This window comes from Sciurus vulgaris (assembly GCF_902686455.1).
Source record: "Sciurus vulgaris genome assembly, chromosome: 4".
Classification (NCBI taxonomy): domain Eukaryota; kingdom Metazoa; phylum Chordata; class Mammalia; order Rodentia; family Sciuridae; genus Sciurus; species Sciurus vulgaris.
In genome coordinates, this window is record NC_136464.1 from 183,143,779 (window position 1) to 183,167,847 (window position 24,069).

Sequence of the window (24,069 nt, forward strand, 5' to 3'; positions counted from 1 at the left end):
CACATTTGTATGTCTTGACCTAACATCTGTCACCTCCTATTTCAATAAAATGTCAAATGTCAGCAGGGCCATCCAGCAGGCTTTCCCTAAGGGATAGTTGGGAGGTGTGGATTTCCATGAGCGTTAAAGAGGCTGAATAAACTTCATGTGTTCTGGGCAGATCTCTTTGATATGAAACGAATTTATTAGTGTGAACAACAGGTAAAATGTTCGCAAAAAAAACAAATAGACTCTGTTTTCAGAAATAACTTTGGACAGATGCGGAAATGAGAATTATTATTTTCAAAAATTAAAATGGAATGTGTGCAGTTCATGCCTGGCTCAGAGTAAATGGTCACTGTGGGCAGCTGCTGGTGTGCTGGTGGCTGTGGTTTCCTCTCCACTGAGGGCCTGCTGGCCAGGAGACAAATGGAATTTTGAGAAAAGATTCTTTACAGAATCTACAAATACAAAAGTTATGTAAATCAAGTATCTTATTTTTTCCTTAACCATGGACTTAAAAAAATATAAACGGACTGTGCAAACCCAGTCACAGCTATGACAACCCTCCCGTCAGGGAAAGTGAGCCTCTACCCTGGCGCAGGGCGGCCAGCCACAGACCAGAAGGAGCAGAGACCTCAGACTCAGTGTGGTGAGCCCACACCTCTGAGGGCAAGGAGCCCAGAGATGTGGACAGAGTGAGCCTCCGTCCCCCGTGTCTAGCTCAGGACCCCTTTGTCTCTTTCCCTCTCAGACTTGGCCCCTGGAGGCTTTGAGGACAGGCGTGGGACCGGCTGGCCTGTTCCGAGGAGAGGTGACTGCGATGCCCGGAGAGAGGTCCGGAGGCTGTGGTGACAAGGCATGGGGAGGTGACGAGGCATGGGGAGGTGACGGCGGCTTTCGCCAGGGTGTGGGCGATGGACAGAACGGGGACACGTTCAGGTGGGGCCTACGGAGCTCACCTACAGGATGTGAGGGAAAGGTCTGTCAGGATTTCAGGGTTTTCTGGAACCACTGAAAGAAAGCAGGAGGACTACAGAACATGCTGCTCAGGGAAACGAACCCCACATGTTCTCTCCTGGGTGGAAACCTTAGAAAGTTGACCTGAAAGTAGGCAGGCAGTAGGTGGAGATGGAGAGGCTTCCCTTGAGGAATGGGAACTGTCCATCCGGAAGGGACAGGGATACCCGTGTGGGTGGCGGTGAGGGTCGGTGGACATTCTCTCTCTGTTTTCTGCTTTCTGCATCAGCTAAGAAGCAAGATTAGGAGGGAAGCTTGGGAGGTTTCCAAGAGAACTGGACTCAATGTGAAATGGAGCATCGTCAGGAGTTGCTGCGCGAGAGACCCTGAGAATCCAGGGGCGTTGCTAAGAAACAGCTGCCTTTGCTCAAGGGGACCAGCGGGGGTGCTTGTCTGAAGACTGGAGCTTCAGTGTTCCAGGCCACTCTCTCACACGGTAAGCAGGTGTCTGTGTGGCCTGGTCGGGAGTCCAGCCAGGGGTGTGGGCCACAGGCCCCAGTTCCTTCCCAGTGGCCTCTCCGGGGTCACTGGGGTTTTGCCAAGTTACACCTGCAGGACAGTAAGAGCATCCAGGAAGTCAGTGACCTTGTATCACTTTCTGGCTTAGCCTTGGAGTCACATGGTGTCAGTTCACCCACAGCTGATGGGTCAGAGTAGCCACAAAGGCTGCTTCAAAGAAAAGAGGTGCAGGTCCCCCATTTGGAAGGGATTCCAGTTCAGGTTATAAGAATCAAATATGTTGCCTTCTTTGGATAAAATGACCTATCACACACACAAAATGTCACCTGGAAGGGCAGCCGGACAACTGGACTTGAAAATGATTCATGACTGCTGGGTGTCCCAGGAATTCCCGGAGATGAATGGTCAGAAAGTGAAAGAATCCCAACGTAAGTGTGTTTTCCACTGTCTTCAGGTAGGGAATCTCATTTGTGCTAGCAATTGATGTGAAATATAAGCAGGCTTTGGATTTTCCCAAAGAGTGAGTAGCAAACTGCGCTCATGAAAGAGAGAAGACACCAGTTCAGGAGGAGGGAGGAGGTGAGGCTGTGACAGGGGCAACAGAGGCTCTGGGTCTCCCAGAGATGCAAAACCACAGCCTGAAGCATTCGGGTTGCGGCAGAGCTGACTTGAAGGCAAGAGGCCGGACATGGAAACCCAGAAGGGGTAAGTATTATGGCAAGGTCAGCACGTAGGCTGTGGCAGTGAGCAACTTAAATAAGGAGGACAAGGAAATGGGAGTCTGGGGTGGAACAGAGACCCTCTGTGGACTTGGCAACACAGGAGAGAGCCCTTCGGGTGGAGTGCTGAAGTCCTTAGGCAGTGAGGAGCGACGGCAGCTTGGGCTTCCCCTGCAGTGAGTGAAGCAGAGGCTTCCGTGCCAAGTCCAGCTGGCCGCAGGGTGACCCAGCCCAGAGCTCAGCCCCAGCAGCCTCGCCGTTGGCACTCACCCTCCCCGGATGGATGGGGGCCCAGTGGACCTAGCCCTGACCATGGCCTTCTTTGTAGGGTAGCTTTTGTCAAACTAGGAAGAGTCTCCATGACCCCAAGTCTAGTCGAACTTTGACAACTGATGCCTGCAGACTGGTTTTCTTCGACTCACCTCTCTTTTCTTGGATACGTGGGGCTAAACCAGGGCCTTGCCTAATCACACACTCTGCCCCCAGTGAACTCGCAGCCCCTTCATCTGTTGCCCCCATGCTGTGGCACCACGTTCGCATTCTAGACTAAATGGCATGTGGAGTTTTTGGTCATTGGACAGACCCTGACCCTAACCCACATTGGCAGTGAAATTCCTTAGCTCCTCACCATATAAGCTGATTGTGTCACAGAGGTGCTACATAAGTGATCACACGCCACCCCTCTGGAGAAACGGCTGGGCTGACATTTGTAGGGCAGCTCCTGCACAAAACACGGGCCTCCACAGCACACAGGGGGAGGCTGGGCCTGCTCGGGCAGCCTCTGTCGGGGCCAGCCAGAGGGCAGCGGTGCTAACTGTGGGTCTGAACACAGCCGGGCGTCCCAAAGCGCAGGCCCTGGGCTCAGTCCATCGCCTACCCACCTGTGGGTGGTTCCGGTGTAGTTATCCAGAGCCAGGTGCTCCCGGAGCTTCTTCATCTCAGGTGTTGTGAAGAAGCACAAAGCAGCATGCAAAGACAGTGAGGTGAGACTGGCGCAAATGTTTTATTTCCATGTCTCTGAGTATGAAGCTCTGTGGGCGTTTACATGAGACTCAGTCCACACAGACAAACACTCTGCCCTCCTGGCATTACCCTCTGAAAGGCCACCCTCCATGATGCAGCCTTCTGAGAACAGCATGTGGGAGTGCCGTAAGGGGCAGGGCAGCAAGAGCCAGCGTGCAGAAACCAGCTCGCCCGCACAGGACTGTCTCCCCCAGAGAAACTGGAGAGATGCAGCAAACATCTTTGCCTACCGTTTTCCTAATGGCTGAAACCAGATTGCAAGACTTTCTGTTTGTGTCCAATTTTGGAACCATATAATGTCAAGTAGACCAGGTTTTACATGAGACTCCCAAAACTTGTGCTTTATTTTATATTTATTTCACCTTTTTCTAACACAATTAAAAAGCCTCTTGCATTCTTCTCAGTAATCAGAAATGAAACATTACCTGGTGCTCCAAATGTAACCCATGGGGTTGCTTAGCATGTCTCTACAAGACTCTCGGGAATTCTGCACAAATGTTGGAAAAACACATGCTGGCAATGTCATTAAAAAGGAAGCAAACAGATGGCTCTTTGGCTTGAATTTATGCAGGCAATTTTATGTGTTCAGGACAAGTTCAATTAAATAATGATTTCAATGGGATTATAGCTAACAAATAACTGTTCGCCTATTTTCTGTTTTAAAAAAAAAAAGTGGTTCTGGCTTTTCCCCACTGCTGCCTACTCTTCTCCCTCAGGTGAAAATAGTTGCCATTTTCAATCTTAGGATAGAGCAAACTTGAAGAGCTTGCTTTGCTGGTCATAATGCCAGTTAGCTTCAGCCTGGGAAAGCCACCTGGTAAGGTGGCAGGTGCTTTCTGCTCAGGGGTAGACGGCTGAGTTCCAGGACTTGGGCAGTTATTCTGTGCTTCGATTGTCTTCTTGTTTAGCATGATGGGGAATAGCAGCATCTGCTCCATAAATCTTTTGTGAGAAGCAAGTACGTGGAAAATGGTGCCTGGTAACTAGGAAGCACTCAATCAAATTTCAACAGCTTGACAAATATTGATGTGTTTGGAGACAGAGGCACAGAGTGATGCCTATTTTTCCTGGGTTTGTGGTTCTTTAATAATGCAGTTTAGAATAGATAGGAGACCAGTTTAGTCTCCTTTATTTGAATTTTTCCCTGAATGGTTCTCCACTCTTGTGGATAAAGACAAACAAATGCAAAAAAGGGGTACCCTTTCCCACCCACAAAGAGCCCCTGACGATCTCTCGGAACTTTCTCACTTGGGCCTGGAACATATGTGGCCGCACCAGAGTCCCCATTTGAGAGAGAATGAAAAGTAGCGACCACAGTTCGTTGTTGTGAGTAACGGGGTGATGTTTCCAGTACAGCCTGCTTTGTCCCTTCCCAGTGCTGGCACACAGTGAGGGCACAGTAGACATCAGAGCTGCAAGGGGCCCTGCGTCGGAATGTGCTATGCGGCAGGGAGAGCCTCCCATCTCTCAGGCCAGGAGCTCACAGGCACTGTGCCTGGGGTCCTTAGCGGCCTCTGCCTGTTCCTGGTAAGAGATCTGTGTCACAGGCAAAGGAAAAGCTCTTCATGGGTCTTTTCTCAGTTGCTCTTCAAGAATAAAACATGCTTTTAGCTAACAAAAAAAATGGATCAAGCTACCTACTTCATGTTGCAAGTTCCCGAAATTGAGGAAGATTTGGAGCTGCTGCTGCCCAGAGAGAAGCACTCTGACTTTATCATGTCCAGACCACTAACCGTGAAGCCCAGTCTGAGAGCCTAATTTCACTTCTTTGCACTTATTTTTTTTCTTTTCTTGACAGACATCATGGTATGTGTTTATCATGTTCAACATGATGTTTCAAGGTACCTACTTGGTACAATGCCTAATGTTGATCACAAATGCATTATGTCAGTCACCCTCTTGAATAACAGCTTCAGACACATAGCTAGAAACAGAGTAACAAAACCCAACACACTGTAATCCAAGCTGTTCAGGAGGCTCAGGCAGGAGGATCTCCAGTTCAAGGCCAGCCTGGGAGACTTAGCTAGGCCCTGTCTCTAAGTTAAATTAAGTTAAATTGGCTGGAGATGTGGTTCAGTGGTGGAATGCTTGCCCAGCATGTGCAAGGCCTGAGTTCAACTCTGGTACTGAAAAAAAAAAAAAAAAGCTGAAAGAAAGAAACAAAACTCAATATAATTGTATAACTATTGCAGCCAGTACTTGCATTAACAGTAAGATATGTGGTGTTTGCATAAAGACAGACACTGAGGAAAAAGAATTCAAAGTCTAAAAACACACCAACAAACACAAGGACTTTTTTTTTGGGGGGGGACAGAGGCTTCATATTATTCAAATGGGGAAAGGGTAGTCTTTAAAAATTAGTGCTGTACCAACTGGATAAAGGAAAGTCAGAGAAGGGAAGACAGGATGAGGAAGGAGACAAAGGAGGGAGAAGAGGAAGGAGGAAGGAGAAAGTCAGTCAAAGCTCAAACTGAAGTCAGGTTTCAGACAAATGGTAAACAGCTCATGAGAATATGCTTTTGGCCTTGTAGTAAGCAGAGATTTCTTAGGACTTGACCATGAAAGAAAAGTAAGATAATGTACATTAAAACTAAAAATCTCCATCGAAACCTAGTTAATCAAATGAAAAAGCCAACCAAATAAAATACTTACTATACCCTCATTTACAAAGACTTGTGTCCAGATGGTGATTTCAAAGTCCTACAACTCAGTAATGAAAAGACAAATACCTAATTCATAAATGAACATGAGGGAACTTAATTCAGTTGATAGCTACATAGGTGAATATTTTGGTCAAAACTCATCAAATTGTACAATTAAAACCATGTACTTTATTATATGCAACCTATATGTATGCATAAAATATGAAAAATGTAGATTTCATTAAATTTGTTCTTTTTACCATCCTCTTTTTTACTGTGAAAATGAAGTTACTCAAGAAATGAATTTGATAAAATATTCTAACAAAATATTCAAAAATTAATTCCTATGTTTGGGGTTTTATATTTAAATATTGACCTTTTGTTTTTGGTCCTGGGCATTGAATCTAGGGATGCTCCACCACTGACCTTCATCCTCAGCCCTTTTTATTTTTTTATTTTTAGACAGGGTCTTGCTAAGTTGCCCAGACTGGCCTCAAACTTGTCATCCTCCTGCCTCAATCCACCAAGTAACTGAGATTATAGGCAGGGCCCAACCTGCTGGGCTACATAATGACTATTCTTGAAAATAGATTCCTCTGCCTTTAATCGTTTCTGTTTCATTCTTCTCAGACCAAAATATTTTCAGAATGTGTGTTGTGCTGTATTTCCCAGCAGAGCTCTCTCTAAGGAGGGGCTTACATGCCTCCTTGCTCTTCTCCTGGAAGTCCACATTTGGCCAGTTGGTCTCTTCTTGTAAAATTTTTCTAAGCATCGTTTTATTTTTTTCTTCTGTTTAATATTTCTTGATCACAACATCAAAATCTGAATAAAGACAAATCTTTGAATTCAGCTGTCTAATTGGGGAAACGTGCTCCTTAGAGAGTCTTTTGCAAGGATACACTGAGCCAATCCTGAGACTCCTGTGGACTTAAAGATGCATAAGTGTTCCTCCATTCTTCTCTTACTCCCACCTGCCGCGCCCCTTCCCATTATGTATCATCATCCACTAATCAGAGAAAACAAATTTTTTTTAAAAAAAGACATACATAAGTGTTTTTAAATTATCTATACATTTGTGGAAACTTTTGATTTTTTTAAGCATGTATGCTTCAATTTTCCAGGACTAAAACTATTTCCTAATAGACCTAACACACATGTGGGGAAACATTTATGAATTTTAATTAAAAATTGCTAATGTACCTTTATGTCATGAAAATATAATGATGACTTAGACCAAAATGACTGAATATTCTTAAATTAACTCAAAATATTTCTATTTTTCTTAATTCAAACTTCAAACTTATTGTTCTATCAGTTAATGTGCTACCAATTTAAAATTAGAGAATAAAATTTATTAAGTGGGAGATTGACAAGAGAAATCCATATTATATACCTGCTAATCCACTATAAGACATTTAAAAAATTTAGATGCCACAAAAGATAGAACAATAAAAGACACAAACTCGATGCACAGATTTTCTAAATGTTTACACATGAAACAATTGCCTGTTATCCTAGAAGGGAGAAAACACTAGAAAGAAATCACACCATGCAAGTTGGAGATAGCTGCAGATCTAGAAGGATGTTCTCAATTGGTATGAAATGCTAATGTAAGTTTAGAAGATGTCAATCATGGTAGGATGGAAAAACAATATGTGAACACGTACATGGGAAAACAGCTTCATTAATAAGAGAACTGGAAATCACACTGAGTCGAAGTAACTTTTAGCACATTGGCCAGGCACTCATAGAAGCTTAAGCGCCTACTCTTTTCAGGGCCCTGGTGATTCTGGTGGGCTGGACCTTTGCAGAACATCTTAAAAGCCCATGAGTAACTTAAAATGCTAAGGCTATGTACAGTGAGACAACATAATTTTCATACTCTTCGATTAGTACCTCATATTATAATTAATTCCATAGAAGTTGTATTTAATAAGAAAAATGCGGGGGTTTCAAGATGGCGGACTAGAGGGTGGCTGCATTTCATATTGCTCCAGGACTTTGGATTCGAAAGAGAAGATATTGAGAGACTTGGGACCAACTCAAAGCAGCCAAGTGAGTCTCTCCCGTTGGGGAGGCGTCCAGGATGGGGCGGTCGTCCCGGAACGCAGGGAACTTTGTGAAGTAGAACTGCCCGGCGAGACACCCCTCCCCCCACCAGAGCAGTGAACTCGGACAACTGGGAGCATCGTAGAGGAGGCCGCTCAGCACAGTGCTGGGACTCGGAGCAACCACTGGGGCTCCGGGTGGCTGCCCAGAGGAGGAGGAGGAGTGGGGTGGGTCACTTGGACTCGCAGCGAATGCATCAGAGCTACAGGCGGCTGGTCAGAGGAGGAGGCGAATGGTGAGTTGTTTGGACTCAAAGCAACTGCTATTGAACACCGGGGGGCTGCCTGGAGGAGGAGCGTGGTGGGTCGATTGGTCTCGGATTGGCTGCACCAGAGCTCCGGGCGGCTGCCCGGAGGAGGTGTGCACGGGTCATTTGGACTCAGAGCAACTCAGAGCGACCACTCCTGAACACCTGGGGGGCTACCCAGAGGAGGAGGAGGAACGTAGTGGGTCACTTGGACTTGGAGTGACTGCCCAGGGCTATGGGCCGTTGGCGGGAGGAGGAGGCGCGCAGTGAGTTGCTTGGACTCCTAGTGACCACACCAGAACACCGGGCGGCTGTCCTGAGGAAGAAGCTTGCGGCGGGTCGCTGGGACTCGGAGCGATTGTACGGGGCTCCAGGTAGCTGCTCAGAGGAGGGGCAGCACATCCAGGCAATTAGGTGCAGAGCAGAGTCCCAGGACCTAGGAGGCTTCTTGGTGGAAGAGCCACACAGAGACATGCTTAGGGGATGAGCAAAGGTTCCAGGACTGTGGGCAGATTCTCTGAAGAGAGGCAGCCTAAGGAGACTCATCTGCGAAGGGTGAGGCTCCCAGGCCCAGGAGGTAAGTCCGGGCCCCTTGGAACGTTGCAGAGGAAGGCAGCCCAGCCCAGGCAGTAGCTGTAGATTGAGGGGAACCTCTAGGAGGGGAACTGACCAGCGAGACGTCCCCACCAGGTGAGTCCTCCCTGCCGGGTGAGGTTTTTCCACAAGGACAGTAAAACCAGAGACACAGGCCCAAACAGGCCTTGCCTCAGCCCGCAGCCTAGTTACTGTTTGGATGACCATTGGTCAACAAGTGAAGGCACCTCTGCCAACTAGCAGGGAATATACCTCACCTGAAGGCCACCAACCCTAGAGAGGTAGCTCCCTTGTGGAGCACTGCATTATCAACTTCCTCCAAGACTTCAGGCTACTGAAGGCTAAGAGGGGATATACTAGAAATCTTCAGGGACATTATAAGTCAATAGAGGAAATCTGCAATATCTCAGCGGTCCACTGATACCTGAACAATATGAGAAAACAAGGGAAGAAAATGCCCCAAACAAATCTAGATGTTACATCAATAAAACCCAATGACAGCATGGCAGAAGAAATGACAGAAAAGGAGTTCAGAATGTACATAATTAAAATGATCAGGGAAGCAAATGATGAGATGAAAGAGCTAATGCAAGCATTGAATGATCACACCAGTCGACAGTTAAAAGAGCAAATACAGGAAGCAAAAGATCATTTCAATAAAGAGTTAGAGATATTGAAAAAAAAACAAACAGAAATCCTTGAAATGAAGGAAACAATAAACCAAATTAAGAACTCCATAGAAAGCATATCCAATAGGACAGAACAACTGGAAGACAGAACCTCAGATATTGAAGACAAAATATTTATCCTTGAAAACAAAGTTGAACAGAGAAGATGGTAAGAAATCATGAACAGAATCTCCAAGAACTATGGGATATCACGAAAAAGCCAAATTTAAGAATTATTGGGATTGAGGAAGGCTTAGAGAAACAAACCAAAGGAATGATCCATCTTATCAATGAAATAATATCAGAAAATTTCCCAAATCTGAAGAATGAAATGGAAAAATCAAGTTCAAGAGGCTTATAGGATTCCAAATATACAAAATTACAACAGACCCACACCAAGGCACATTATAATGAAACTACCTAACATACAAAATAAAGACAGAATTTTAAAGACTGTGAGAGAAAAGAACCAAATTAATTTTATGGGGAAACCAATACGGATATCAGCAGATTTTTCAATCCAGATCCTAAAAGCTAGAAGGGCCTGGAATATCATTTACCAAGCGCTGAAAGAAAATGGATGCCAACCAAGAATCTTATACCCAGCAGAACTTACCTTCAAATTTGACGATGAAATAAAATCCTTCCATGATAAACAAAAGCTAAAAGAATTTACAAAAAGAAAGCCAGCATTACAGAACATTCTCAGCAAAATATTCCATGAGGAAGAGATGAAAAACAAAGAATCAAATCAGCAAAGGGAGGAATTATCCTAAAGGAATTGTCAAATAAAGGAGGAAACAAGTCCTGTCAAATAAATAAATAAATAAATAAATAAATAAATAAATAAATAAATAAATAAAATAAAATAAAATAAACCAAATGACCAGAAATACAAATCATATCTCAATAATAACCCTGAATGTTAATGGCCTGAATTCATCAATCAAAAGACATAGACTGGCAGATTGGATTAAAAAGAAAGATCCAACAATACATTGCCTGCAAGAGACTCACCTCATAGATAAAGATACCCATAGACTAAAGGTGAAAGGATGGGGAAAAACATACCATGCACACGGACACAGCAAAAATGCTGGGGTATCCATCCTCATTTCAGATAATGTGGACTTCAAGCCAAAACTAGTCAGAAGGGATAAAGAAGGACATTTCATACTGCTTAAGGGAAGCGTAAATCAGCAAGACATAACAATCATAAACATCTATGCCGCAAACAGTGGCTCATCCATGTATGTCAAACAAATCCTTCTCAATTTCAGAAACCAAATAGACCATAATACAATAATACTAGGTGATTTTAACACACCTCTCTCACCACTGGACAGATCTTCCAAACAAAAATTGAACAAAGAAACCATAGATCTCAAAAACACAATCAATAATTTAGACTTAACGGACATTTATACAATATACCATCCAACCAAGAGCGAATACACTTTCTTCTCGGCAGCACATGGATCCTTCTCTAAAATAGACCATATATTATGCCACAAAACTAATGTTAGCAAATACAAGAAGATAGAGACACTACCTTGTATTCTATCAGATCATAATGGATTGAAGTTAGAAATAAATGAAAGAGTAAAAAACAGAAACTTCTCCAACACCTGGAGATTAAACAATATGCTATTATATGATGAATGGATAACAGAAGATACTAGGAAGGAAATTAAAAACTTCTTAGAGGTAAATGAGAACAAAGAAACATCATATCAAAATCTCTGGGACACTATGAAAGCAGTACTTAGAGGAAAATTTATTTCATGGAGCGCACTTAATAAAAGAAGTAAAACTCAACAAATAAACGACCTAACACTACAGCTCAAAGCCCTAGAAAAAGAACAGACCAGCACCAAAAGTAGTAGAAGACAGGAAATAGTTAAACTCAGAGCTGAAATCAACAAAATTGAAACAAATGAAACAATACAAAAAATTGACAAAATAAATAGTTGGTTCTTCGAAAAAATAAACAAAATTGATAAACCTTTAGCCACACTAACAAAGAGAAGACGAGAGAAAACTCAAATCATTAAAATTCGGAATGAACAAGGAAATATCACAACAGACAGGATTGAAATACAAAACATAATTAGAAGCTATTTTGAAAATCTATACTCCAACAAAATAGAAAATTTCAAAGATATCAACAGGCTTCTAGAGACATATGAATTGCCTAAACTGAATGAGGAGGACATACACAATTTAAATAGACCAATTTCAAGTAATGAAATACAAGAAGTCCTCAAAAGCCTACCAACAAAGAAAAGTCCAGGACCAGATGGGTTCTCAGCTGAGTTCTACAAAACCTTTAAAGAAGAGCTCATTCCAATACTTCTCAAAGTATAAAATAGGAGGGAACCCTCCCAAACTCATTCTATGAAGCCAATATTACCCCGATACCTAAACCAGACAGAGACACATGGAGGAAAGAAAATTTCAGACCAATATCCTTAATGAACATCGATGCAAAAATTCTCTCAACAAAATTTTAGTAAATCCCATACAAAAACATATTAAAAAGATAGTGCACCATGATCAGGTGGGTTTCATCCCAGGGATGCAAGGTTGGTTCAACATCCGGAAATCAATAAATGTCATTCACCATATCAACAGACTAAAAGTTAAGAATCACATGATTATTTCAATAGATGCAGAAAAAGCATTCGATAAAAATACAGCATCCCTTCATGCTCAAAACACTAGAAAAAATAGGGATAGTGGGAACATTCCTTAACATTGTAAAGGCCATTTATGCTAAGCCCATGGCTAATATCATTCTAAATGGTGAAAAACTGAAAGCATTCCCCCTAAAAACTGGAACAAGGCAGGGATGCCCTCTTTCACCACTTCTGTTCAAAATCGTTCTTGAGACTCTAGCCAGAGCAATTAGACAAACCAAAGAAATTAAAGGGATACGAATAGGAAAAGAAGAACTCAAACTATCCCTATTTGCTGATGATTTGATTATATACTTAGAGGAACCAGGAAATTCCACCAGAAAACTTTTAGAACTCATAAGTAAATTCAGTAAAGTAGTGGGATATAAGATCAATGCACATAAATCTAATGCATTTTTATATATAAGTGATGAATCTTTGGAAAGAATAATCAGGAAAACTACCCCATTCAAAATAGCCTCGAAAAAAATAAAATACTTGGGAATCAATCTCACAAAAGAGGTGAAAGACCTCTACCATGACAACTACAGAACACTAAAGAAAGAAATTAAAGAAAACCTTAGAAGATGGAAAGATCTCCCATGTTCTTGGATAGGCAGAATTAATATTGTCAAAATGGCCATACTACCAAAAGTGCTATACAGATTCAATGCAATTCCAATTAAAATCCCAATGACATACCTTACAGAAATAGAGCCACCAATTATGAAATTCATCTGGAAGAATAAGAAACCCAGAATAGCTAAAGCAATCCTTAGCAGGAAGAGTGAAACAGGGGGTATCACAATACCAGATCTTCAACTCTACTACAAAGCAATAGTAACAAAAACAGCATGGTATTGGTACCAAAATAGAAAGGTAGATCAATGGTACAGAATAGAGGATGCATACAGAAACCCAAATAAATACAATTTTCTCATACTAGACAAAGGGGCCAAAAATATGCAATGGAGGAAAGATAGCCTCTTCAACAAATGGTGCTGGGAGAATTGGAAATCCATATGCAACAGAATGAAACTAAACCCATATCTCTCACCATGCAGGAAACTAAACTCAAAATGGATTAAGGACCTCGGAATCAGACCAGAGACCCTGCATCTTATAGAAGAAAAAGTAGGTCCAGTTCTTCAACATGTCAGCCTAGGACCAGACTTCCTCAACAGGACTCCCATATCCCAAGAAATAAAAGCAAGAATCAATAACTGGGATAGATTCAAACTAAAAAGCTTTCTCTCAGCAAAGGAAACTATCAGCAATGTGAAGAAAGAGCCTACAGAGTGGGAGAAAATCTTTGCCACTCATACTTCAGATAGAGCACTAATATCCAGAATCTATAAAGAACTCAAAAAACTCTACACCAAGAATACAAATAATCCAATCGACAAATGGGCTAAGGAAATGAATAGACATTTCACAGAAGAAGATCTACAAGCAATCAACAAACATATGGAAAAATGTTCAACATCTCTAGTAATAAGAGAAATGCAAATCAAAACCACCCTAAGATTCCATCTCACCCCAATTAGAATGGCGATTATCAAGAATACGAGCAACAACAGGTGTTGGTAAGGATGTGGGGAGAAAGGTACACTCATACATTGCTGGTGGGGCTGCAAATTAGTGCAGCCACTCTGGAAAGCAGTATGGAGATTCCTTAGAAAACTTGGAATGGAACCACCATTTGACCCAGCTATCCCACTCCTCGGCCTATACCTAAAGGACTTAAAATCAGCATACTACAGAGATACAGCCACATCAATGTTCATAGCTGCTCAATTCACAATAGCCAGATTGTGGAACCAACCTAGATGCCCTTCAATTGATGAGTGGATAAAGAAACTGTGACATATATATACAGTGGAATATTACTCAGCCATACAGAACTATAAAATTATGGCATTTGCAGGCAAATGGATGAAATTGGAGAATATCATGCTAAGTGAGATAAGCCAATCTCAAAAAACCAAAGGACGAATGATATTGTTAATAAGTGGATGATGACACATAATGGGGGGAGGGAGGGGTTAGTGTTAGGGTTAGAGTTAGGGTTAGGGAGGGGGGCAAGTATGGAGGAAGGAAGGACTGTATAGAGGGAAAAGAGGGGTGGGAGGGGTGGGGGAAGAGAAAAAATAACAGACTGAATCAAACAACATTACCCTATGTAAATTTATGATTACACAAATGGTATGCCTTTACGACATGTACAAACAGAGAAACAACATGTATCCCATTTGTTTACAATAAAAAAATAAATAAAATAAAATAAGAAAAATGCATGTAAGCAATAAACAGGCTTTGCATCATTTTAACACAATTAAAACCAGAAACAAAATAATTATTCAATAACTATTTCCTTCAGTGGGGTGCTATGATGAAGTTTACAGTGACAGTTAAGACTGTCCACAGTTTAAGACAGGAATGAGGCAGGAGCAAGGTTAAAAGGGACAGGCAGGAAAGCTCTCTTCAGGGGTCTGAGAAAGTGCAGACACAGGCCCGGCCTCATCAAGGTCCGATGGCTCCTGTGTAAGCAAAAAGAACTGATAGTGAGACACTGCTGGCTACTTGGACCCCAAGCAAGATAGGGGTAACCTGACCGGACCAAAGAGCACAGAAGAGCTTGTGGACACTGAGCGCCTTCCTAGGAGTGAGTGGGGGCCAGCTTCCAGAACCCTGAGATCCACATAACCCCCAGACCACAGCCTCTCTCCAGGCCCCTCTCTCGGGTCCCTCCCCGTCAAGAGTGCTTTCTTTCTTCCTCTTACTCTGATAAATCCTGCTACATCGCTCTCCTCCTTGGGTCCATGGATTTCATTCTTCAAATTCACAAGACAAAGAACCCAACCCCACCCCAAGCTCCTGCTATGTGACCATGATAAAACAAGTGCCCACCTAGGTCCAAATGAGTAAAAGAAAACAGTATCTTTCCCCTCAAATTAAAACTATGTTAATGAAGTTTGTGGAAGGAGAGTCAAACTTTCTTTTTTTCTACTTTGCCTCATATCAAAGTTATATCTAAAATCATAACAATAATTATAAAACCAAAATAAAACTAGCTGTTACTAATGCATTTATTACTTAAAACAGATAATGTGCTCAAGTCATATTATAGTCCTCCAGATAATCCTCACTTAAAAATACTTGTATTGAAATTATTCAGCAATGGAACTAGATAAAATGAGAGACAATCTAATTACAAGTCCTTTTGAGAGAGAGGGGGGAAATAAGCTTCCTCCTCTTCCTGCAAACTTGTGAATTTTATCCCTAATGTTTCATGTGAATTTATTTTTGTAAATGTGCTAAATAAATTCAGAGTTGAAATCAGCCATCTAAGTCTTTGCTTAAAAAAAAAAAAAAACAGATTAAACGCCACCGATCTCTCTAGTAGTCCATTTGTCTACTAATATCTGCTTAAGAAACCCAACACAGTGGGGAGAAAGAGAGAGACAGAGGGAACCAGAGAGAAAGAACTTTGATCTGTTGTTTGTTACATTTTTTAATATTTATGTTGGAGCATCCTCATAATCCCCTAAAAATAAAACAACCACCAAACCTGTGAAAATAGTTTATTTTATGTTTATTCATTAGTATTTATACCATTCAAGAAGAGCAAAAGCATAAAGCCAATGCATTATTACTAAAGGTTTAAGCCAATGGTCATAATATCCTTGGTATTTAATACTTGGTGGTAATTGTATAACATCAGTGGTATTGTCAAGAATTGTCAAGATCATTTCCAGAGGTGGTAACAGAACCACAGCAGGATTACAAGAACCTGGTGCCCACTGCTAGATGCTCACTTGCTGCTGATCCCTTTTAGATATGTTTTATTTCATCATTACACCAAGCCTTTAGTGCACACGTTAGTATATACACTTTGTAGATGATGAAAACCGACCTCCATGGAGCTGGGTATTTGTATCAAGTCACACTGGAGGAAAAACACTGAAGTATTCACACTGTAAGATAAGTGAATTTGCAAGTTTTTGATAATGTCAGAGCTACAGTAAAGTTCTATTATTGAAATAATAAACTTCAAAATTCAAAAATGTTATTTAATGTCACACTAAAAACTTAAATGTTAAGGAATAATACGTATTCAAAAGAGAGCATTTCCTTTCCACTCAGTTGGACAGGAGTAGAGGGCAAGGGTGCCTACAAGAGATGTCCTCCTTTGTCACGTCTGTGGCATTTAAGAGAACCTCACCCGAGGTCTTCCGGGTACATTCTCAGTTTTATTCCAAAACAGGCAAAGGTACATTTCTTCCAACAGAGAAGGAGGACCGTCCATGACCTTTGTGAGGAAGGAAAAATTGGGGATATAAAATTTTAGTTGGGAATTCGTGGTCACAGTCAATGAAAAATCAGTTTGTTGAAAAAGAGGTAGCTGTCAATCAGAGGAAAATGTAATGAGTTTCCTAATTCTTTTTATGTATTCCAGAATCCGAAATTTCTAGTGCTTGTTATTACTTCAGGTAACATAAAGCAAGTATTGATGTTCTTTAACAATCATGTTTTAATGATAAAAAGAAACGTGAAGATAAAAAGCATAGAACACAGTAAATGAAGTGCTGCTGAGGTCCTACAGAACATGCTAGGTCCTCAGACTCCAATGCCGAGATACAAAAATCACCCCAAACTCTCTGTCTTTAACATTAAACGGAACTGCAGATCTCGGCTCATTCTAACCAAACCGTATTCGTGGAATTCTATGATACATGGTGTGTGTGTGTGTGTGTGTGTGTGTGTGTGCGCATGTGTGTGCGCACACGTTAGTGTTTCTTTCAAAAATAATCTCTTAAAAGACAGGCATTTTGTTTTCCTTTTGCAAACTTCTGTAGTGACTTCCTAAAATTGTCATGTGTACAATTTTGATGCATATAAATTTAAAACTTTAAAAAATTAAAAAGCAAAGTCAGTGCTAGCTGTGCTCAGACAGGATTAGAGATTAGTTGAAAGAAACTCACTTCCATTGCTAAAATTAAAAAAAAAAAAATTTGCAAATTCAATTTTAACCCATCAGAGACCTACAGTCACAGGCAGCCACCTGGCCCAGAAATCCAAGGAGGTACAGGAAGCAGCAAGAGGCAAGAGAAGCTCTTGCTTCCTGGGCTGGGCACATCAGACGGTAGAGAAGAGTGAGACTGAGCCGGCCCTGACTGAACCATCGCCCTAGGACTGACGCCCAACTCAGATGCCACCAATAAAGTCCTACCCATGTCCAGCCCCTACATCTGAGTCCTCAGGGGGCCCCCTGCTTAAGAGAAGTGGAGCAGGGAAGACTAGGGCCAGCAGGAAGGTAGCCTTTCCCAATGCTGGCGCTAGGCTGCCCCTGGCAGGCAGGTACACCAGGGAGGGCTCCACTCTTCTGCAAGGGGCTGTTCTTCAGGTCCCCTGCTTCTGTCAGTGGCTGGATGTACGAGTGAGCGCCAAAGGCAGAGCCCCTGGGCAAGGTGACCCCCACTTCAGCACACTGTGGTGCCTCGGGATTAGCAGATTCTGCGTGAATAGTTGTTAAATGATATTATCTGCTTAAATGTCCCCCTGGTTACTCATGTCGAACACAGTCTGAACTGAATTCAGTTTTCCTTTCTCTAAGCCTGTGTCTACACCCACTTATCCTGTCTTAATCTTATTATTATCCTCCCAGACACGGGAGCAAGGGATTTCTAAGTCAAATTTGCTTCTTACTTGCTTCTATTCACTCATAAATAATTCATTAATTCTACAAATATTGCTGCTAGGAACTAAAATAAGTGCTGGTGACACAGAGTCAAATAAAACAGCCTCTGCTTTGGAAGATGATTGTGTCTGATGGGGAGAGACAAGTGGATCAGGACCATGGGGCAGTGGGAGCCCACAGCAGCAGGTCCGGGAAGCAGAGCAGGGAGAGAGGCCTGGAACTGGGGAGAAGGACGCCAGGAGCCACCTGGACAGGGACAGGTGCAGAGGAGATGGTCGACACCAGGGCAGAGAGGGCTCAGTGGGAGTGCATCCACCAGGCTGGAAGCAGTTTACAATGACCCGGTGGAAACTGAGCAGGAGGAAAGGCTGACAGGGTGGCCAGGTCTTCAAGCACAGACACCCTGGGAGTCAGGGAGGACGTGCCCAGCAACCCTGCACTGGTGCTGTGTGTGTGCATGTGTGTGTGTGTGTGTGTGTGTGTGTGTGTATTCATGTACACAGAGGAATCTAGTGAGAAACTGCCTAAAAATTTTTGATATGGCTTACTTATCCTATGATTGTAGCAATTTGCATTTGTTCTGAATTAGCTTAAAATGGCCACATCGAGTTAGTTGCAGGCACTGAGGAGTCAAATACAAATGGGAACTGGCCCCGACCTGGTCACCATTCCCAAGTCAAAAAGCAGGCACGAGGTGTCAGCTCTTACAGGTCTTAGCATGAGCTGTGAGCAGGAAGCTTCTAGAGCCCAGAGGACAGGGAACTCCCTGAGGATGACTCTCCCACGCCGCCTTGCCAGGTCCCGGTGACCACAGGCCCTTCTCCAGGTACTCAACGAGCACCTTGCATACCCTGCCCAGGACCCTCAGTAGGATGGGCGAGAACGTTTACCTACAAATGGTGAATTCTCTTTGAAATGTCAATTCAAACCAAAACTTGTTTTTCTTAAAATATTTCAAACTTAATATTTCATTGGTATGAACTTTTAAATGGTGTAAACATTCCTTGACTAAATACAAACCAACTAAAAACTACTTTGACTATAAATTCATTCCTGGTGGACTTGAACAACAGTTACTTGGAGCTTTTATTTGCAGAGTATAAAAATCTCCTAGTGATGATACAATTAAGCTGTAAATCATATGTAATTAAGTTTCCTTTGAGTAAAATCCTCAGAGGAGTATCATTTGGAAGTCATACTTTCTGTGTTGTTAGTGCATTCATTAGATATTTTATTTTACTTGGCTTTTATAAACAGAATTATAAGCTGTTATGGTTTAGATAATAGGTGTCCCCCAAAAGCTCATGTGTGAGGAAATGAAAGAAAGTTTAAAGAAGAAATGATTGGGTTATGAAACCTTTGACCTAATCAGTGTATTAATCCACTTTAGAACAGTAGCTGGCTGGTAACTGGAGGCAGGTCATTGGGGATGTGCCTTTGGGGTTTATATTTTGTTCCTGGTGAATGGAGCTCTCTCTCTCTCTGCTTCTTGATTGTCATGTCCTGACATCACACTCTTCTGCCATGATGTTATGCCTCATCTTAATCAATGAACTTGGCCATCTATCTATGGACTAAGACCTGGAAACCAAAAGCCCCAAACAACTTTTCTTCCTCCAAAATTGTTTTTGTTGAATCTTTTGGTCATAGCAGCAAAAAGGCTGACTGAAACATAAGCAGAGCTTATCTGCATGTTAATATCACACTTTCAGCTATTACAATGAATTTCCAACACACTAATATTTATACTCCATATTAATTTGGAATATTTAATCGTTTTTGTGTCTTAAATAGTCTCCAAAACCACCTGTAACAAATTTGACATTTATTAATTTTAAGGTCAAAAGCAATTTACATTTTTCCATTTTAATGTTAGTATAAATCTAAAACAATTTGCTTAAAAAAGCATACAAATAATGAGCACATGAAAAGATGCTCAAGTAATTATTAGTTCAGTAAATGCAAATTAAAACCACAATGAGATACCACTTCACACCTAGCAGGATGGCTATAATAATTTTTTAAAACAGAGCCAGCCATCGTGGCACATGCCTGCAATCCCATCAACTGGGGAGTCTGAGGCAGAAGGATCACAAGTTTGAGGCCAGCCTCAACAACTTAGTGAGACCCAAAGCAATTTAGTGCCACTCTCTAAAAAAAAAAAAAAAAAATTAAAAGAGCAGGATGTGGGTCAGTGGTAAAGTACCCACCCCCCCACCCCCCCTCCCGTGTTCAATCCCCAGTACCAAAATAAATAAATATGTAAGTTTCAGCAAAGATGTGGAGAAATTGAAACCATGCCAGAGAAGCAAACCCTAGCAACAATTTGAGGGTGACTTCTGCATGTCCAACAGGAACAGAGTTCAATGAGAAAGCAAAACAGGCTGTAAATGGACAGGCACAAAGTCCTCACAATGTCTCGAGTGAAGACTTGCTGTTACCAACGCTGTTTCACTACAGACCCAAAGCGATTCAATGCCACTCCCCCCACCCCCCAACCCCCGCCAAAAAAAAGAAGAGGCAGGTTCTGGGCTAGAGCATTTCCCGCTCATTAGCTCAATTGACTTGGTGAAAAGGGCAGACAAGCTCCATAACAAAGTCCAGATCGCCAGCTTCCAGTACGCAGCCGCCTATCCATGTCAGGGCAGCGGGCAGTGGGCTCCAGGGGCAGGTGTCCCAGGGCAGTGTGGGTTTACAGCAGGTTTCCAGGAGCATGACAGGCAAAAATGATGAGCCCATTCCTAGAGATCAGACAGGCTGCCTGTAAGCATGGCGATTAAGACTGCTGAGAAGAGGCATGGAGTTTACATCCGATATGTAAAAGCGGAGAAACGGGCCTCTCATTCAGAAAAATCTGAGGTTGAGGTCCTCCTGCCCTGACACTTGACACGCAGAGCTGTGGTCTGGAGGTGGGGTGTCCCCCAAAAGCTCCCACGTGAGGCGATGCCAGAGCATTTCAGAGATAAAATGCTTGGGGTGTGGGAGCCTTAGCCCAGTCAGTGAATTGATCCCTGCTGGGATTAACTGACGGGTAGCTGGAGGCAGTGGGTGTGGCTGGAGGATGTGGCCTCCGGGCGTGGCTTTGGGGTGTATATTTTGTACCTGGCAAGTGGAGTCTCTCTGGACCATCTCCTCCGGATCCTCCTGTGAGCCGCTTCCCTCCAGCACGCTCTTTCCGCACCTCCTGCCGCACCTCCAGCCCTGAGGAAGGGCGCCAGCTGCCTGTGGACTAAGGCCGCTGAAACTGTGAGCCCCCCAATAAACGTTTACCCTCTAATTGTTCTCGTCAGGTCTCTTAGTCAAGAAGCTGACTAAACGCACAGTCCAGGAAAGGCTCCAAGAACATGACTTTCAGAGAGTCTGTGAGTTCAGAGCAGGGTCGAGCATCAACGCTGCAGACCCGCCAGGGAGTCTGAGGAGCGTCAGCCCTCCAGGATCTATGGTGTAGGTGACACTGGATTCAAATTAAATGAGGTCGGGGGCCAAGGGTGCGACTGACAGCATGCCGCTGCTGCCCCCGACCTCAAAGAGGGCCGACAGGGTGAGCACAGCAGCTTCCCAGGCGCGGGGGTCTCCACGTGTTTATGTGATGACACGTGTGTCTCCCTGCACCGCAGAAGTTTCTCCAGTTCAACGGTTCTTCTTGAGCAGCTATAATAGCGACGCCGCAAATCAAATAAACCTAATGATTCCCAGCACCTCTTTCTAATTTTTAAAATCTGTGTTGCTCAGTTATACATGACAGTAGAATGCACTTAGACACCTCATATGTAATGGAGCGGAACTTCTCATTCTTCTGGATATTCATGAGGTAGACTCCCCTGGTCGTATAGTAGTATTTGTACACAGGGTGAGAACGTCTGATTCATTCTACTCTACTTCCCATCCCCACACCCCTCCCCTCCGTCACTCCCCTCTACCTAATCTAAAGTAACTCTGTGCTTCCCTAGCCACCCCCACCCCCACCATTGTGAAGTAGTATCTGCATATCACAGAAAACATTCAGCTCTTGGGTTTTGGGGGTTTGGTTTATTTCACTTACCATGATGTTCTCCAGCTCCATCCATTTAAAGGCAAATGTCATAATTTCATTCTTCTTTAAGGCTGAGTAGTATTCCATTGTATAAATAAATAAATACATATATCACATTTTTTAATCCATTCATATGTAGAAGGGCACCCACACCTCTCTTTTGATGAGATGATTATTTAAGTTCTCTCTGAAAACTCAGAGCTAGTTTTAGGTTTAAAAGATATCCTGAGAATTACATGTTAACTTCTCTGTATTTAGAATCTGACTTAGGAGTACAACAATCAAAAAAGGTGGGAGCCTGGACTCTAGAGAGTAACACCGTCACCCCAACTCACGTTTGAATTCTGTGGAGCAGAAGTCCGCAGGGGGACAGGAGCCGGGATCTCCTTGAGGGCAGATAACACTGGATGGAACACCATGTGGCAAGACACTTTCAACACCCTGCCAAGGGCCAAGGATGGACTAGCCTCAGTGTGAGCCCGGGGACACTGCTAGGGCCTCAGACACCTGCGCTTCCTCTGGGAAACCCACTCTGGGAGTCCGGGAAGATGGGGGAGCCAGAGAGAGCAGCACTCGGGGGAGGCCCAGGGTGCTTTGCTCCTGCCCCTCCGCACATCAAAAGGCTGTCTGCGGAAGAGGGGTGAGGAAGCCCTGGCCCCGTCTGCTGAAGGAGAAGGGGATGGGGTAAGACTCTGCCTCGCAGGAGGGACCCGAAATCTTGAGAAGGCCAAGCCCAAAACCCGGGTGCCCCAGTCTGAAGCCTTACTAGAATATTACACCTGTGTGTAGACCGCGTTAATTACCGTCAGCTACATGTTGTCCCCCAAAAGCACGTGGGAGACGATTCTAGAGGGTTTGGAGGTGAAATGGCTGGGTGAGAGCCCTAACCAATCGGTGGATTCATCCCCTGACGGGTTAACGGGATGGTAACTCTAGGCTGGTCAGGTGTGGCTGGACGAGGTGGGCATTGGGGGCTGCATTTTGGGCCTCTATTTTGTGAGCTGAGCCTGGTCTCTCTGCTTCCATGCTGTGATGCTGAGCCTCCTCCCTGTCACACTCTTCCTCCACGATGTTCGCACCACCGCAGGCCCCAAAGAATGGCCCTGGCCGTCTCCGGGCTGAGGCCTCTGAAATCTTGGGCCACAGATGAACTTTCCTCCTTAAATAGGTTCCTCTCAGGTCTTTACTCACAGGCCAGGAGCAGAAAATAAAAATGAGATTTCACCAGAGGAATCGCAGGCCTCTGGTGCCCGTGGCAACAACTCTGTGACTAGAGCAACGACACACTTCAAATCCCACCCAAGTCCTAAGCTAAAACAAGCCCCATACGAAATGCAGAGCAGAAGGAATGAGAAACGCTGGCCTTCCTCTCTGTTTTCATGCACCCCGTGTCCACCGTTCCACACGACAGCCTGCAAGAGAAACAGTCCCAGACGGGGACCATGAGTCAGGAGTCTCAGGCCGTACCCTCTGGACACTGTTGGAAAGGACGCCAGGTCAGGAGGCCAGTGGGTCAGGGAAGGACTGGGGGAGCTTAGCCAGATGGGAATGCCCGCGAGGGTCAGCGCAACAAGCACCTCTCAGGCGACTTCGTGCCCTGGAAAGCAGCTGCATGCAATCACCCGACACGAAGAGAAGACAGCAGTGCACCGCCAGAGCCACAGCGGGCTGAGGACGACGCCAGGCTTCCCACCGCGTTGTACCTGGGCTTCCGGGGCTGGAAGAGAGAACGGGAGGGAGACGCTCCAGAGACGCAGCGGCTGGGCATCTTAGGATTTCCTGCAACGAATAACAGACACCAAAGCCCTAACCAACGGCAAGGAGAAGCTTGAAGGCAGCCCGGGAGAACAAGGCCCTGCCTCAGAGGAGCAAGAACAGAGCCCACGCGAGCGGGATGACAACCAGCCGCCCCGCGAAAACTCGGCAAGAAAGCCTCAGCCTGGCGCTCGGCGGCCCGAGGCCTGTGCTCCGAAACCCAGGGCGGGAAGCTCTCCAGGTAGACGAGGCCGGGCCCGCCGGCAGCCTCCGCGCAAGAGGGGCCGGTCTCCAGACCCAAGAATGAAAAGAACTGCTCAAAGTGGAACAGAGGAAGGGAAATAATACTGCTTATCACGTTGCGATTACTCTAAGCGAAAAACATAAGCGGGTGACAGCCGCAGCTGACCCTTCTGCACTCGGGAGGCGAACGGGAGGCAGG